At 40.0% G+C, this 17,216-nt stretch overlaps 7 non-coding genes across 7 annotated transcripts; all 7 read right to left on the bottom strand.

Annotated features, from left to right (window-relative positions):
- Window positions 1-2,830: 2,830 nt before the first annotated feature.
- On the bottom strand, window positions 2,831-2,902 carry trnag-ucc (transfer RNA glycine (anticodon UCC)). The gene has a single exon. It is a non-coding gene; the product is annotated as a tRNA-Gly (tRNA).
- A 2,011-nt stretch (window positions 2,903-4,913) lies between these two features.
- On the bottom strand, window positions 4,914-4,985 carry trnag-ucc (transfer RNA glycine (anticodon UCC)). Its single transcript has one exon. It is a non-coding gene; the product is annotated as a tRNA-Gly (tRNA).
- A 2,002-nt stretch (window positions 4,986-6,987) lies between these two features.
- Window positions 6,988-7,059, bottom strand: trnag-ucc (transfer RNA glycine (anticodon UCC)). Its single transcript has one exon. It is a non-coding gene; the product is annotated as a tRNA-Gly (tRNA).
- Window positions 7,060-9,071: 2,012 nt separating this feature from the next.
- Window positions 9,072-9,143, bottom strand: trnae-uuc (transfer RNA glutamic acid (anticodon UUC)). The gene has a single exon. It is a non-coding gene; the product is annotated as a tRNA-Glu (tRNA).
- Window positions 9,144-11,155: 2,012 nt separating this feature from the next.
- On the bottom strand, window positions 11,156-11,227 carry trnag-ucc (transfer RNA glycine (anticodon UCC)). Its single transcript has one exon. It is a non-coding gene; the product is annotated as a tRNA-Gly (tRNA).
- A 2,011-nt stretch (window positions 11,228-13,238) lies between these two features.
- Window positions 13,239-13,310, bottom strand: trnag-ucc (transfer RNA glycine (anticodon UCC)). Its single transcript has one exon. It is a non-coding gene; the product is annotated as a tRNA-Gly (tRNA).
- A 2,011-nt stretch (window positions 13,311-15,321) lies between these two features.
- On the bottom strand, window positions 15,322-15,393 carry trnag-ucc (transfer RNA glycine (anticodon UCC)). The gene has a single exon. It is a non-coding gene; the product is annotated as a tRNA-Gly (tRNA).
- Between the last annotated feature and the right edge of the window lie 1,823 nt (window positions 15,394-17,216).

The following is a 17,216-nucleotide window of genomic DNA, read 5'->3' as shown; positions in this document are numbered from 1 at the left end:
CTTGCCTTTTTTTCCCATGGCTACGTGCATCTTCCACACTGACACCACTCTCAACATGACATTTTGACGTAGTTCAGTGAAGATGACCGTCATGCTTTACAATCCAACCTTGACATTGCAGTTCTTGCATAAATGTAAGCCATGAAAATACTCTAAACTTTACACAGCAGTGAGCAGTGTTCAGGTGATACAGAAAATCTGGGCGTTGGGCAGAGACAATCAGTTGATCTATCAAAGTCTCTTGATGGTATGCTCCTATCTAGACTACTTACAACACAACTATTCTTTTGTTATTGAAAAGCTTGGATAGATGGCTCTGGATTGTGTTATCTAAGTAAGTGGTTGTTCTCCTTACAGCAATGTGGATTGAGGGGAAATTTGATACAGGTGTCGGTAAGTTAGACAAGGAGAACCTGTTCCCATTAGTTGATGGTGCAAGGACTAGGAGACACAGATTGATGGTTTTGGGAAAGAGATGCAGGGAAATGTGAGGAAGCACTTTTTGTTACACCTGCTGCAACTATCTGTCCACAAGTGTGGTGGAAGCAGAGACAATCAATGATTTCAATAGGAAATTGGAGAAACACTTGAAGGAAACAAACTTGCTCCAGGGCGACGCTGATCAAGCATGAGAATGAATGTGATTGGATGATGAGAATATTTTCTCAACTTCAATTCTGTCAAGGCTTTGAATCTTTTTCGTTTGTAAAATACTGCAACAGAAAGTAAACCCGCAATTTAAGATCGCGATGGCCGGGAACCCGAACCCGGGCCAATTGCTTGGAAGCCAGCTATGCTCACCACTATACCACCATCGCTTACTTAGCTGCATCACTCCAGCGTTTTGATTAATAGAATGCTGTACAATGATTTCAACTTGGAGCTGAGCAGTCCGTTCATCTTCATAAAAACACAATACTGTGAATGCTGGAAATCTGAAATAAAAACAGACAGTGCTGCAAATATTCTGATCAAAGGTCACTCACCTGAAACGTTAACTATGCTTCTCTCCACACAGATGCTGCCAGAACTGCTGAGTATTTCCAGCATTTCTTGTTTTTATTTCAGATTTCCAGCATCCGCAGCATTTTGCTTTTAATTTAGAGTTTCGTTGTGAACTGATCCTTTTTGCTTACTGAGCAGAACTATGCAGTGAGGTGACACATAAAACTGTACGGAGAACAATGTTTTTAACGGGCCCACAATTTCGAAGTTTGAGGAGGACAAAATACATTGCAATGTATGCATATCGTAAAGAGCTGTAAGTTTCAGGTAGATGTTACCTGAACAGAGGTGAGACAGAGAATACCCAACCCGTCTCACCTTTAGATTCCTGACCAAGATAGACCTACAAGGTACAAACTCAAGTTATGTGACCAAGTCAGAGAGTTTATTAGGCTTAACTAAGATGTACAAAGTTAATACTTAACAATGGTAATAGATATTCAGTAACACACAACACCCGTTCTTGTTTCTGTGCTTGCTGCGGCACGGACTTCTCTCCTTCTTCATCCCTTGCTGTGTTTTCTTGACTGTATTCTATCTTCTCCTTTTAAGTACCAACGATCTTCTGTTGACCCCTGTCTAAGTGTGATGACGATGTCCTGTAACACCCTTTCTTTTATCCTTTTTGTGGTGCAAGGATGTTACCATATTAGTTTTGAATTGTTCTAAGTGTTCTAATTGGTCCAGGTTGACATCATTGTTTGACACTAGTTAGTTAATAGTTGAATCTACCGACATTACAGATGCTTCCCGATTCTTTCTATTTTAGCAAAGATCCTAAAGTTTACATTCTTTAGGATCCCAGACATTTATTTCTTTAATTCTGCCTTTATCTCTTCTCTCTCCCTGCAAGGAGTGCTGGTGTCTGTCCCATTGTTCTCACACAAAGGTTTAAACAAAGTATAGCCTTGAAAACAAATTTCATAATAAAGCAAGCAACAGATCAAACAGACTTCAATCTATTGATGTCCAAAGCATATAATTAATCCTATTATTTTAGTAGTTCTTACTTGTCACAAACGTAAAATATGTCACGGTCCATCGCCCCCACATTGTGGATCCCCCTCCAGCTACATGACTTGCCTTTTTTTTCCTCTGGCTACGTGCATCTTCCACACTGACACCACTCTCAACATGACATTTTGACGTAGTTCAGTGAAGATGACCGTCATGCTTTACAATCCAACCTTGACATTGCAGTTCTTGCATAAATGTAAGCCATGAAAATACTCTAAACTTTACACAGCGGTGAGCAGTGTTCAGGTGATACAGAAAATCTGGTGCGTTGGGCAGAGACAATAAGTTGATCTATCAAAGTCTCTTGATGTTATGCTCCTATCTATACTACTTCCAACACAACAATTCTTTTGTTATTGAAAAGCTTGTGTAGATGGCTCTGGATTGTGTTATCTAAGTAAGTGGTTGTTCTCCTTCCAGCAATGTGGATTGAGGGGAAATTTGATACAGGTGTAGGTAAGTCAGACAAGGAGAACCTGTTCCCATTAGTTGATGGTACAAGGACTAGGAGACACAGATTGATGGTTTTGGGAAAGAGATGCAGGGAAATGTGAGGAAGCACTTTTTGTTATACCTGCTGCAACTGTCTGTCCACAAGTGTGGTGGAAGCAGAGTCAATCAACGATTTCAATAGGAAATTGGAGAAACACTTGAAGGAAACAAACTTGCTCCAGGGCGACGCTGATCAAGCATGAGAATGAATCTGATTGGATGATGAGAATATTTTATCAACTTCAATTCTGTCAAGGCTTTGAAACTTTTTCGTTTGTAAAATACTGCAACATAAAGTAAACCTGCAATTTAAGATTGCGATGGCCGGGAATCGAACCCGGGCCAACTGCTTGGAAGGCAGCTATGCTCACCACTATACCACCATCGCTTACTGTTCTGCATCTCTTCGGCGTTTCGATTAATAGAATGCTGTACAATTATTTCAACTTGCAGCTGAGCAGTCCGTTTATGTTCAGAAAACACAATACTGTGAATGCTGGAAATCTGAAATAAAAACAGACAGTGCTGCAAATATTCTGATCAAAGGTCACTCACCTGAAACGTTTACTCTGCTTCTCTCTACACAGATGCTGCCAGACCTGCTGAGTATTTCCAGCATTTCTTGTTTTTATTTCAGATTTCCAGCATCCGCAGTATTTTGCTTTTATTTTAGAGTTTCGTAGTGAACTGATCCTTTTTGCTTCCTGGGCAGAACTATGCAGTGAGGTGACGCAGAAAACTGTACGGAGAACAATGTTTTTAACGGGCCCACAATTTCGAAGTTTGAGGAGGACAAAATACATAGCAATGTATGCATATAGTAAAGAGCTGTAAGTTTCAGGTAGATGTTACCTGAACAGAGGTGAGACAGCGAATACCCAACACGTCTCACCTTTAGATTCCTGACCACGATAGTCCTACAAGGTACAAACTCAAGTTATGTGACCAAGTCAGTGAGTTTATTAGGCTTAACTAAGATGTACAAAGTTAATACTTAACAATGGTAATAGATATGCAGCAACACACAACACCCGTTCTTGTTTCTGTGCTTGCTGCGGCACGGACTTCTCTCCTTCTTCATCCCTTGCTGTGTTTTCTTGACTGTATTCTATCTTCTCCTTTTAAGTACCAACGATCTTCTGTTGACCCCTGTCTAAGTGTGATGACGATGTCCTGCACCATCCTTTCTTTTATCCTTTTTGTGGTGCAAGGATGTTACCATATAAGTTTTGAATTGTTCTAAGTGTCCTAATTGGTCCAGGTTGACATCATTGTTTGACACTAGTTAGTTAATAGTTGAATCTACACACATTACAGATGCTTCCAGATTCTTTCTATTTTAGCAAAGATCCTAAAGGTTACATTCTTGCTGATCCCAGACATTTTTTTCTTTAATTCTGCCTTTATCTCTTCTCTCTCCCTGCAAGGAGTGCTGGTGTCTGTCCCATTGTTCTCACACAAAGGTTTAAACAAAGTATAGCCTTGAAAACAAATTTCATAATAAAGCAAGCAACAGATCAAACAGACTTCAATCTATTGATGTCCAAAACATATCATTAATCCTATTATTTTAGTAGTTCTTACTTGTCACAAACGTAAAATATGTCACGGTCCATCGCCCCCACATTGTGGATCCCTCTCCAGCTACATGACTTGCCTTTTTTTTCCTCTGGCTACGTGCATCTTCCACACTGACACCACTCTCAACATGACATTTTGACGTAGTTCAGTGAAGATGACCGTCATGCTTTACAATCCAACCTTGACATTGCAGTTCTTGCATAAATGTAAGCCATGAAAATACTCTAAACTTTACACAGCGGTGAGCAGTGTTCAGGTGATACAGAAAATCTGGTGCGTTGGGCAGAGACAATAAGTTGATCTATCAAAGTCTCTTGATGTTATGCTCCTATCTATACTACTTCCAACACAACAATTCTTTTGTTATTGAAAAGCTTGTGTAGATGGCTCTGGATTGTGTTATCTAAGTAAGTGGTTGTTCTCCTTCCAGCAATGTGGATTGAGGGGAAATTTGATACAGGTGTAGGTAAGTCAGACAAGGAGAACCTGTTCCCATTAGTTGATGGTACAAGGACTAGGAGACACAGATTGATGGTTTTGGGAAAGAGATGCAGGGAAATGTGAGGAAGCACTTTTTGTTATACCTGCTGCAACTGTCTGTCCACAAGTGTGGTGGAAGCAGAGTCAATCAACGATTTCAATAGGAAATTGGAGAAACACTTGAAGGAAACAAACTTGCTCCAGGGCGACGCTGATCAAGCAGGAGAATGAATCTGATTGGATGATGAGAATATTTTATCAACTTCAATTCTGTCAAAGCTTTGAAACTTTTTCGTTTGTAAAATACTGCAACATAAAGTAAACCTGCAATTTAAGATTGCGATGGCCGGGAATCGAACCCGGGCCAACTGCTTGGAAGGCAGCTATGCTCACCACTATACCACCATCGCTTACTGTTCTGCATCTCTCCGGCGTTTCGATTAATAGAATGCTGTACAATTATTTCAACTTGCAGCTGAGCAGTCCGTTTATGTTCAGAAAACACAATACTGTGAATGCTGGAAATCTGAAATAAAAACAGACAGAGCTGCAAATATTCTGATCAAAGGTCACTCACCTGAAACGTTTACTCTGCTTCTCTCTACACAGATGCTGCCAGACCTGCTGAGTATTTCCAGCATTTCTTGTTTTTATTTCAGATTTCCAGCATCCGCAGTATTTTGCTTTTATTTTAGAGTTTCGTAGTGAACTGATCCTTTTTGCTTCCTGGGCAGAACTATGCAGTGAGGTGACGCAGAAAACTGTACGGAGAACAATGTTTTTAACGGGCCCACAATTTCGAAGTTTGAGGAGGACAAAATACATAGCAATGTATGCATATAGTAAAGAGCTGTAAGTTTCAGGTAGATGTTACCTGAACAGAGGTGAGACAGCGAATACCCAACACGTCTCACCTTTAGATTCCTGACCACGATAGTCCTACAAGGTACAAACTCTAGTTATGTGACCAAGTCAGTGAGTTTATTAGGCTTAACTAAGATGTACAAAGTTAATACTTAACAATGGTAATAGATATGCAGCAACACACAACACCCGTTCTTGTTTCTGTGCTTGCTGCGGCACGGACTTCTCTCCTTCTTCATCCCTTGCTGTGTTTTCTTGACTGTATTCTATCTTCTCCTTTTAAGTACCAACGATCTTCTGTTGACCCCTGTCTAAGTGTGATGACGATGTCCTGCACCATCCTTTCTTTTATCCTTTTTGTGGTGCAAGGATGTTACCATATAAGTTTTGAATTGTTCTAAGTGTCCTAATTGGTCCAGGTTGACATCATTGTTTGACACTAGTTAGTTAATAGTTGAATCTACACACATTACAGATGCTTCCAGATTCTTTCTATTTTAGCAAAGATCCTAAAGGTTACATTCTTGCTGATCCCAGACATTTTTTTCTTTAATTCTGCCTTTATCTCTTCTCTCTCCCTGCAAGGTGTCTCTCCCATTGTTCTCACACAAAGGTTTAAACAAAGTATAGCCCTGAAAATAAATTTCATAATAAAGCAAGCAACAGATCAAACAGACTTCTCTCTATTGACGTGCAAAGCATATTATTAATCCTATTATTTTAGTTGTTCTTATTTGTCACAAACGTAAAATATGTCACGGTCCATCGCCCCCACATTGTGGATCCCCCTCCAGCTACATGACTTGCCTTTTTTTTCCTATGGCTACGTGCATCTTCCACACTGACACCACTCTCAACATGACATTTTGACGTAGTTCAGTGAAGATGACCGTCATGCTTTACATTCCAACCTTGACATTGCAGTTCTTGCGTAAAAGTAAGCCATGAAAATACTCTAAACTTTACACAGCGGTGAGCAGTGTTCAGGTGATACAGAAAATCTGGTGCGTTGGGCAGAGACAATCAGTTGATCTATCAAAGTCTCTTGATGTTATGCTCCTATCTATACTACTTACAACACAACTATTCTTTTGTTATTGAAAAGCTTGGATAGATGGCTCTGGATTGTGTTATCTAAGTAAGTGGTGTTCTCCATACAGCAATGTGGATTGAGGGGAAATTTGATACAGGTATAGGTAAGTTAGACAAGGAGAACCTGTTCCCATTATTTGATGGTACAAAGACTAGGAGACACAGATTGATGGTTTTGGGAAAGAGATGCAGGGAAATGTGAGGAAGCACTTTTTGTTATACCTGCTGCAACTATCTGTCCACAGGTGTGGTGGAAGCAAAGACAATCAATGATTTCAATAGGAAATTGGAGAAACACTTGAAGGAAACAAACTTGCTCCAGGGCGACGCTGATCAAGCAGGAGAATGAATCTGATTGGATGATGAGAATATTTTATCAACTTCAATTCTGTCAAGGCTTTGAAACTTTTTTGTTAGTAAAATACTGCAATATAAGGTAAACACACAATTTAGGATTGCGATGGCCGGGAATCGAACCCGGGCCAACTGCTTGGAAGGCAGCTATGCTCACCACTATACCACCATCGCATACTGTTCTGCATTCCTCCGGCGTTTTGATTAATAGAAAGCTGTACAATGATTTCAACTTGCAGCTGAGCAGTCCGTTCATGTTCATAAAAACACAACACTGTGAATGCTGGAAATCTGAAATAAAAACAGACAGTGCTGCAAATATTCTGATCAAAGGTCACTCACCTGAAACGTTAACTCTGCTTCTCTCTACACAGATGCTGCTAGACCTGCTGAGTATTTCCAGCATTTCTTGTTTTTATTTCAGATTTCCAGCATCCGCAGTGTTTTGCTTTTATTTTTGAGTTACGTAGTGGACTGATCCTTTTTGCTTCCTGGGCAGAACTATGCAGTGAGGTGACGCAGAAAACTGTACGGAGAACAATGTTTTTAACGGGCCCACAATTTCGAAGTTTGAGGAGGACAAAATACATAGCAATGTATGCATATAGTGAAGAGCTGTAAGTTTCAGGTCGATGTTACCTGAACAGAGGTGAGACAGCGAATCCCCAACACGTCTCACCTTTAGATTCCTGACCACGATAGACCTACAAGGTACAAACTCAAGTTATGTGACCAAGTCAGAGAGTTTATTAGGCTTAACTAAGATCTACAAAGTTAATACTTAACAATGGTAATAGATATGCAGCAACACACAACACCCGTTCTTGTTTCTGTGCTTGCTGCGGCACGGACTTCTCTCCTTCTTCATCCCTTGCTGTGTTTTCTTGACTGTATTCTATCTTCTCCTTTTAAGTACCAACAATCTTCTGTTGACCCCTGTCTAAGTGTGATGACGATGTCCTGTACCACCCTTTCTTTTATCCTTTTTGTGGTGCAAGGATGTTACCATATTAGTTTTGAATTGTTCTAAGTGTCCTAATTGGTCCAGGTTGACATCATTGTTTGACACTAGTTAGTTAATAGTTGAATCTACACACATTACAGATGCTTCCCGATTCTTTCTATTTTAGCAAAGATCCTAAAGGTTACATTCTTGCTGATCCCAGAAATTTTTTTCTTTAATTCTGCCTTTATCTCTTCTCTCTCCCTGCAAGGAGTGCTGGTGTCTCTCCCATTGTTCTCACACAAAGGTTTAAACAAAGTATAGCCTTGAAAACAAATTTCATAATAAAGCAAGCAACAGATCAAACAGACTTCTCTCTATTGACGTGCAAAGCATATCATTAATCCTATTATTTTAGTTGTTCTTATTTGTCACAAACGTAAAATATGTCACGGTCCATCGCCCCCACATTGTGGATCCCCCTCCAGCTACATGACTTGCCTTTTTTTTCCTATGGCTACGTGCATCTTCCACACTGACACCACTCTCAACATGACATTTTGACGTAGATCAGTGAAGATGACCGTCATGCTTCACAATCCAACCTTGGCATTGCAGTTCTTGCGTAAATGTGAGCCATGAAAATACTCTAAACTTTACACAGCGGTGAGCAGTGTTCAGGTGATACAGAAAATCTGATGCGTTGGGCAGGGACAATCAGTTGATCTATCAAAGTCTCTTGATGTTATGCTCCTATCTATACTACTTACAACGCAACTATTCTTTTGTTATTGAAAAGCTTGGATAGATGGCTCTGGATTGTGTTATCTAAGTAAGTGGTTGTTCTCCATATAGCAATGTGGATTGAGGGGAAATTTGATACAGGTATAGGTAAGTTAGACAAGGAGAACCTGTTCCCATTATTTGATGGTTCAAGGACTAGTAGACACAGATTGATGGTTTTGGGAAAGAGATGCAGGGAAATGTGAGGAAGCACTTTTTGTTATACCTGCTGCAACTATCTGTCCACAAGTGTGGTGGAAGCAGAGACAATCAATGATTTCAATAGGAAATTGGAGAAACACTTGAAGGAAACAAACTTGCTCCAGGGCGACGCTGATCAAGCAGGTGAATGAATCTGATTGGATGATGAGAATATTTTATCAACTTCAATTCTGTCAAGGCTTTGAAACTTTTTCGTTCGGAAAATACTGCAACATAAAGTAAACACGCGATTTAGTATTGCGATGACCAGGAATCGAACCCAGGCCAACTGCTTGAAAGGCAGCTATGCTCACCACTATACCACCATCGCTTACTGTTCTGCATCCCTCCAGCGTTTTGATTAATAGAATGCTGTACAATGATTTCAACTTGCAGCTGAGCAATCCGTTCATGTTAATAAAAACACAATACTGTGAATGCTGGAAATCTGAAATAAAAACAGACAGTGCTGCAAATATTCTGATCAAAGGTCACTCACCTGAAACGTTAACTCTGCTTCTCTCTACACAGATGCTGCCAGACCTGCTGAGTATTTCCAGCATTTCTTGTTTTTATTTCAGATTTCCAGCATCCGCAGCATTTTGCTTTTCTTTTAGAGTTTCGTAGTGAACTGATCCTTTTTGCTTACTGGGCAGAACTATGCAGTGAGGTGACGTAGAAAACTGTACGGAGAACAATGTTTTTAACGGGCCCACAATTTCGAAGTTTGAGGAGGACAAAATACATAGCAATGTATGCAAATAGTAAAGAGCTGTAAGTTTCAGGTAGATGTTACCTGAACAGAGGTGAGACAGCGAATCCCCAACACGTCTCACCTTCAGATTCCTGACCACGATAGACCTACAAGGTACAAACTCAAGTTATGTGACCAAGTCAGACAGTTTATTAGGCTTAACTAAGATGTACAAAGTTAATACTTAACAATGGTTATAGATATGTAGCAACAAACAACACCCGTTCTTGTTTCTGTGCTTGCTGCGGCATGGACTTCTCTCCTTCTTCATCCCTTGCTGTGTTTTCTTGACTGTATTCTATCTTCTCCTTTTAAGTACCAACGATCTTCTGTTGACCCCTGTCTAAATGTGATGACGATGTCCTGTAACACCCTTTCTTTTATCCTTTTTGTGGTGCAAGGATGTTACCATATTAGTTTTGAATTGTTCAAAGTGTCCTAATTGGTCAAGGTTGACATCATTGTTTGACACTAGTTAGTTAATAATTGAAATTTCGCACATTACAGATGCTTCCATATTCTTTCTATTTTAGCAAAGATCCTAAAGGTTAGATTCTTGCTGATCCCAGACATTTTTTTCTTTCATTCTGCCTTTATCTCTTCTCTCTCCCTGCAAGGAGTGCTGGTGTCTCTCCCATTGTTCTCACACAAAGGTTTAAACAAAGTATAGCCTTGAAAACAAATTTCGTAATAAAGCAAGCAACAGATCAAACAGACTTCAATATATTGATGTAAAAAGCATATCATTAATCCTATTATTTTAGTTGTTCTTATTTGTCACAAACGTAAAATATGTCACGGTCCATCGCCCCCACATTGTGGATCCCCCTTCAGCTACATGAGTTGCCTTTTTTTTCCTTTGGCTACGTGCATCTTCCACACTGACACCACTCTCAACATGACATTTTGACGTAGTTCAGTGAAGATGACCGTCATGCTTTACAATCCAACCTTGACATTGCAGTTCTTGCATAAATGTAAGCCATGAAAATACTCTAAACTTTACACAGCGGTGAGCAGTGTTCAGGTGATACAGAAAATCTGGTGCGTTGGGCAGAGACAATCAGTTGATCGATCAAAGTCTCTTGATGTCATGCTCCTATCTAGACTACTTACAACACAACTATTCTTTTGTTATTGAAAAGATTGGATAGATGGCTCTGGATTGTGTTATCTAAGTAAGTGGTTGTTCTCCATACAGCAATGTGGATTGAGAGGAAATGTGATACAGGTGTAGGTAAGTCAGACAAGGAGAACCTGTTCCCATTATTTGATGGTACATGGACTAGGAGACACAGATTGATGGTCTTGGGAAAGAGATGCAGGGAAATGTGAGGAAGCACTTTTTGTTATACCTGCTGCAACTATCTGTCCACAAGTGTGGTGGAAGCAGAGACAATCAATGATTTCAATAGGAAATTGGAGAAACACTTGAAGGAAACAAACTTGCTCCAGGGCGACGCTGATCAAGCAGGAGAATGAATCTGATTGGATGATGAGAATATTTTATCAACTTCAATTCTGTCAAGGCTTTGAAATTTTTTCCTTTGCAAAATACTGCAACAGAAAGCAAACCTGCAATTTAACATTGCGATGGCCGGGAATCAAACCCGGGCCATCTGCTTGGAAGGCAGCTATGCTCACCACTATACCACCATCGCTTACTGTTCTGCATTCCTCCGGCGTTTCGATTAATAGAATGCTGTACAATGATTTCAACTTGGAGCTGAGCAATCCGTTCATGTTAATAAAAACACAATACTGTGAATGCTGGAAATCTGAAATAAAAACAGACAGTGCTGCAAATATTCTGATCAAAGGTCACTCACCTGAAACGTTAACTCTGCTTCTCTCCACACAGATGCTGCCAGACCTGCTGAGTATTTCCAGCATTTCTTGTTTTTATTTCAGATTTCTAGCATCCGCAGCATTTTGCTTTTCTTTCAGCGTTTCGTAGTGAACTGATCCTTTTTGCTTACTGGGCAGAACTATGCAGTGAGGTGACGCAGAAAACTGTCCGGAGAACAATGTTTTTAACGGGCCCACAATTTCGAAGTTTGAGGAGGACAAAATACATAGCAATGTATGCAAATAGTAAAGAGCTGTAAGTTTCAGGTAGATGTTACCTGAACAGAGGTGAGACAGAGAATACCCAACCCGTCTCTCCTTCAGATTCCTGACCAAGATAGACCTACAAGGTACAAACTCAAGTTATGTGACCAAGTCAGAGAGTTTATTAGGCTTAACTAAGATCTACAAAGTTAATACTTAACAATGGTGATAGATGCGCAGCAACACACAACACCCGTTCTTGTTTCTGTGCTTGCTGCGGCACGGACTTCTCTCCTTCTTCATCCCTTGCTGTGTTTTATTGACTGTATTCTATCTTCTCCTTTTAAGTACCAACGATCTTCTGTTGACCCCTGTCTAAGTGTGATGACGATGTCCTGTAACACCCTTTCTTTTATCCTTTTTGTGGTGCAAGGATGTTACCATATTAGTTTTGAATTGTTCTAAGTGTCCTCATTGGTCCAGGTTGACATCATTGTTTGACACTAGTTAGTTAATAGTTGAATCTACACACATTACAGATGCTTCCCGATTCTTTCTATTTTAGCAAAGATCCTAAAGGTTACAGTCTTGCTGATCCCAGACATTTTTTTCTTTAATTATGCCTTTATATCTTCTCTCTCCCTGCAAGGAGTACTGGTGTCTCTCCCATTGTTCTCACACAAAGGTTTAAACAAAGTATAGCCTTGAAAACAAATTTCATAATAAAGCAAGCAACAGATCAAACAGACTTCAATATATTTAAGCACAAAGCATATCATTAATCCTATTATTTTAGTTGTTCTTATTTGTCACAAACGTAAAATATGTCACGGTCCATCGCCCCCACATTGTGGATCCCCCTCCAGCTACATGACTTGCCTTTTTTTTTCCTATGGCTACGTGCATATTCCACACTGACACCACTCTCGACATGACATTTTGACGTAGTCCAGTGAAGATGACCGTCATGCTTTACAATCCAACCTTGACATTGCAGTTCTTGCACAAATGTAAGCCATGAAAATACTCTAAACTTTACACAGCGGTGAGCAGTGTTCAGGTGATACAGAAAATCTGGGCGTTGGGCAGAGACAATCAGTTGATCTATCAAAGTCTCTTGATGTTATGCTCCTATCTAGACTACTTACAACACAACTATTCTTCAGTTATTGAAAAGCTTGGATAGATGGCTCTGGATTGTGTTATCTAAGTAAGTGGTTGTTCTCCTGACAGCAATGTGGATTGAGGGGAAATTTAATACAGGGTAGGTAAGTTAGACAAGGAGAACCTGTTCCCATTAGTTGATGGTACATGGACTAGGAGACACAGATTGATGGTTTTGGGAAAGAGATGCAGGAAAATGTGAGGAAGCATTTTTTGTTATACCGGCTGCAACTGTCTGTCCACAAGTGTGGTGGAAGCAGAGACAATCAATGATTTCAATAGGAAATTGGAGAAACACTTGAAGGAAGCAAACATGCTCCAGGGCGACGCTGATAAAGCAGGAGAATGAATCTGATTGGATGATGAGAATATTTTATCAACTTCAATTCTGTCAAGGCTTTGAAATTTTTTCCTTTGCAAAATACTGCAACAGAAAGTAAACCTGCAATTTAAGATTGCGATGGCCGGGAATCAAACCCGGGTCAATTGCTTGGAAGGCAGCTATGCTCACCACTATACCACCATCGCTTACTGCGCTACATCACTCCGGAGTTTTGATTAATAGAATGCTGTACAATGATTTCAACTTGGAGCTGAGCAATCCGTTCATGTTAATAAAAACACAATACTGTGAATGCTGGAAATCTGAAATAAAAACAGACAGTGCTGCAAATATTCTGATCAAAGGTCACTCACCTGAAACGTTAACTCGTTTCTCTCTACACAGATGCTGCCAGACCTGCTGAGTATTTCCAGCAATTCTTGTATTTATTTCAGATTTCCAGCATCCGCAGCATTTTGCTTTTGATTTAGAGTTTCGTAGTGAACTGATCCTTTTTACTTACTGGGCAGAACTATGCAGTGAGGTGACACAGAAAACTGTACGGAGAACAATGTTTTTAACGGGCCCACAATTCCGAAGTTTGAGGAGGACAAAATACATAGCAATGTATGCATATAGTAAAGAGCTGTAAGTTTCAGGTAGATGTTACCTGAACAGAGGTGAGACAGAGAATACCCAACCCGTCTCACCTTTAGATTCCTGACCAAGATAGACCTACAAGGTACAAACTCAAGTTATGTGACCAAGTCAGAGAGTTTATTAGGCTTAACTAAGATGTACAAAGTTAATACTTAACAATGGTAATAGATATGCAGCAACACACAACACCCGTTCTTGTTTCTGTGCTTGCTGCGGCACGGACTTCTCTCCTTCTTCATCCCTTGCTGTGTTTTCTTGACAGTATTCTATCATCTCCTTTTAAGTACCAACGATCTTCTGTTGACCCCTGTCTAAGTGTGATGACGATGTCCTGGAATACCCTTTCTTTTATCCTTTTTGTGGTGCAAGGATGTTACCATATAAGTTTTGAATTGTTCTAAGTTTTCTAATTGGTCCAGGATGACATCATTGTTTGACACTAGTTAGTTAATAGTTGAATCTACACACATTACAGATGCTTCCCGATTCTTTCTATTTTAGCAAAGATCCTAAAGTTTACATTCTTGCTGATCCCAGACATTTTTTTCTTTAATTCTGCCTTTATCTCTTCTCTCTCCCTGCAAGGAGTGCTGGTGTCTGTCCCATTGTTCTCACACAAAGGTTTAAACAAAGTATAGCCTTGAAAACAAATTTCATAATAAAGCAAGCAACAGATCAAACAGACTTCAATATATTGATGTACAAAGCATATCATTAATCCAATTATTTTAGTTGTTCTTATTTGTCACAAACGTAAAATATGTCACGGTCCATCGCCCCCACATTGTGGATCCCCCTCCAGCTACATGACTTGCCTTTTTTTTCCTATGGCTACGTGCATCTTCCACACTGACACCACTCTCAACATGACATTTTGACGTAGTTCAGTGAAGATGACCGTCATGCTTTACAATCCAACCTTGACATTGCAGTTCTTGCATAAATGTAAGCCATGAAAATACTCTAAACTTTACACAGCGGTGAGCAGTGTTCAGGTGATACAGAAAATCTGGTGCGTTGGGCAGAGACAATCAGTTGATCTATCAAAGTCTCTTGATGTTATGCTCCTATCTAGACTACTTACAACACAACAATTCTTTTGTTATTGAAAAGCTTGGATAGATGGCTCTGGATTGTGTTATCTAAGTAAGTGGTTGTTCTCCTTGCAGCAATGTGGATTGAGGGGAAATTTGATACAGGTGTAGGTAAGTTAGACAAGGAGAACCTGTTCCCATTAGTTGATGGTACAAGGACTAGGAGACACAGATTGATGGTTTTGGGAAAGAGATGCAGGGAAATGTGAGGAAGCACGTTTTGTTATACCGGCTGCAACTGTCTGTCCACAAGTGTGGTGGAAGCAGAGACAATCAATGATTTCAATAGGAAATTGGAGAAACACTTGAAGGAAGCAAACTTGCTCCAAGGCGACGCTGATCAAGCAGGAGAATGAATCTGATTGGATGATGAGAATATTTTATCAACTTCAATTCTGTCAAGGCTTTGAAATTTTTTCCTTTGCAAAATACTGCAACAGAAAGCAAACCTGCAATTTAAGATTGCGATGGCCGGGAATCGAACCCGGGCCAACTGCTTGGAAGGCAGCTATGCTCACCACTATACCACCATCGCTTACTGCGCTGCATCACTCCGGCGTTTTGATTAATAGAATGTTGTACAATGATTTCAACTTGCAGCTGAGCAATCCGTTCATGTTAATAAAAACACAATACTGTGAATGCTGGAAATCTGAAATAAAAACAGACAGTGCTGCAAATATTCTGATCAAAGGTCACTCACCTGAAACGTTAACTCTGCTTCTCTCTACACAGATGCTGCCAGACCTGCTGAGTATTTCCAGCATTTCTTGTTTTTATTTCAGATTTCCAGCATCCGCAGCATTTTGCTTTTCTTTTAGAGTTTCGTAGTGAACTGATCCTTTTTGCTTACTGGGCAGAACTATGCAGTGAGGTGACGCAGAAAACTGTACGGAGAAAAATGTTTTTAACGGGCCCACAATTTCGAAGTTTGAGGAGGACAAAATACATAGCAATGTATGCATATAGTAAAGAACTGTCAGTTTCAGGTAGATGTTACCTGAACAGAGGTGAGACAGAGAATACCCAACCCGTCTCATCTTTAGATTGCTGACCAAGATAGACCTACAAGGTACAAACTCAAGTTATGTGACCAAGTCAGAGAGTTTATTAGACTTAACTAAGATCTACAAAGTTAATACTTAACAATGGTAATAGATATGCAGCAACACACAACACCCGTTCTTGTTTCTGTGCTTGCTGCGGCACGGACTTCTCTCCTTCTTCATCCCTTGCTGTGTTTTCTTGACTGTATTCTACCTTCTCCTTTGAAGTACCAACGATCTTCTGTTGACCCCTGTCTAAGTGTGATGACGATGCTCCTATCTATGCTACTTACAACACTACTATTCTTTTGTTATTGAAAAGCTTGGATAGATGGCTCTGGATTGTGTTATCTAAGTAAGTGGTTGTTCTCCTTACAGCAATGTGGATTGAGGGGAAATTTGATACAGGTGTAGGTAAGTAAGACAAGGAGAACCTCTTCCAATTAGTTGATGGTACAAGGACTAGGAGACACAGATTGATGGTTTTGGGAAAGATTTGCATGGAAATGTGAGGAAGCACTTTTTGCTTTACCTGCTACATTGCAACTGCAATGTATGTCCACAAGTGTGGTGGAAGCAGAGACAATCAATGATTTCAAAAGGAAATTGGAGAAACACTTGAAGGAAACAAACTTGCTGCAGGGCGACGCCGATCAAGCAGGAGAATGAATCTGATTGGATGATGAGAATATTTTATCAACTTCTATTCTGTAATGGCTTTGACATTTTTTTCCTTTGTAAAATACTGCAACATAAATTTGACCTGCGATTGGACATTGCGGTGACCAAGCACAACAGCTCCTTGCAGATCTCCACAATGTACAAAAATAAAGCACCAAGCACATCGGCTCTTTTAACATCCACTGACAGCCTCTCTGAAAGAATCGATTTACTGCAGTTATTTGAATACCAACTGCTCACATTTCAGCTAAAGGTAACTTCGAGATCTCCGACAGGAACGTTAATATATCGGTTCGATCATTGCATCACTTGTTAATTCCCTGCCTTAAAATAACTACCGGCCAACGATCTGTATTGTACCTGTCAGTTCATGGCATGTGAATGTTGATTTTCCTCTGCACCAGTCAATTCCTGGTATGTGAATGTTGATTTTACTCTGTACCTGTCAGTTCATGGCATGTGAATGTTGATTTTACTCTGTACCTGTCAGTTCATGGCATGTGAATGTTGATTTTACTCTGCACCTGTCAGTTCCTGGTATGTGAATGTTGATTTTACTCTGCACCTGTTAGTTCCTGGTATGTGTATGTTGATTTTACTCTGCACCTTTCAGTTCCTGGTATGTGAATGT

The sequence above is a fragment of the Heterodontus francisci genome, unplaced genomic scaffold (genome assembly GCF_036365525.1).
Source record: "Heterodontus francisci isolate sHetFra1 unplaced genomic scaffold, sHetFra1.hap1 HAP1_SCAFFOLD_839, whole genome shotgun sequence".
In the NCBI taxonomy this organism is placed as follows: Eukaryota; Metazoa; Chordata; class Chondrichthyes; order Heterodontiformes; family Heterodontidae; genus Heterodontus; species Heterodontus francisci.
Note: the sequence above shows the minus strand (reverse complement) of the source record. Positions and strands in the feature narration are given on the sequence as shown.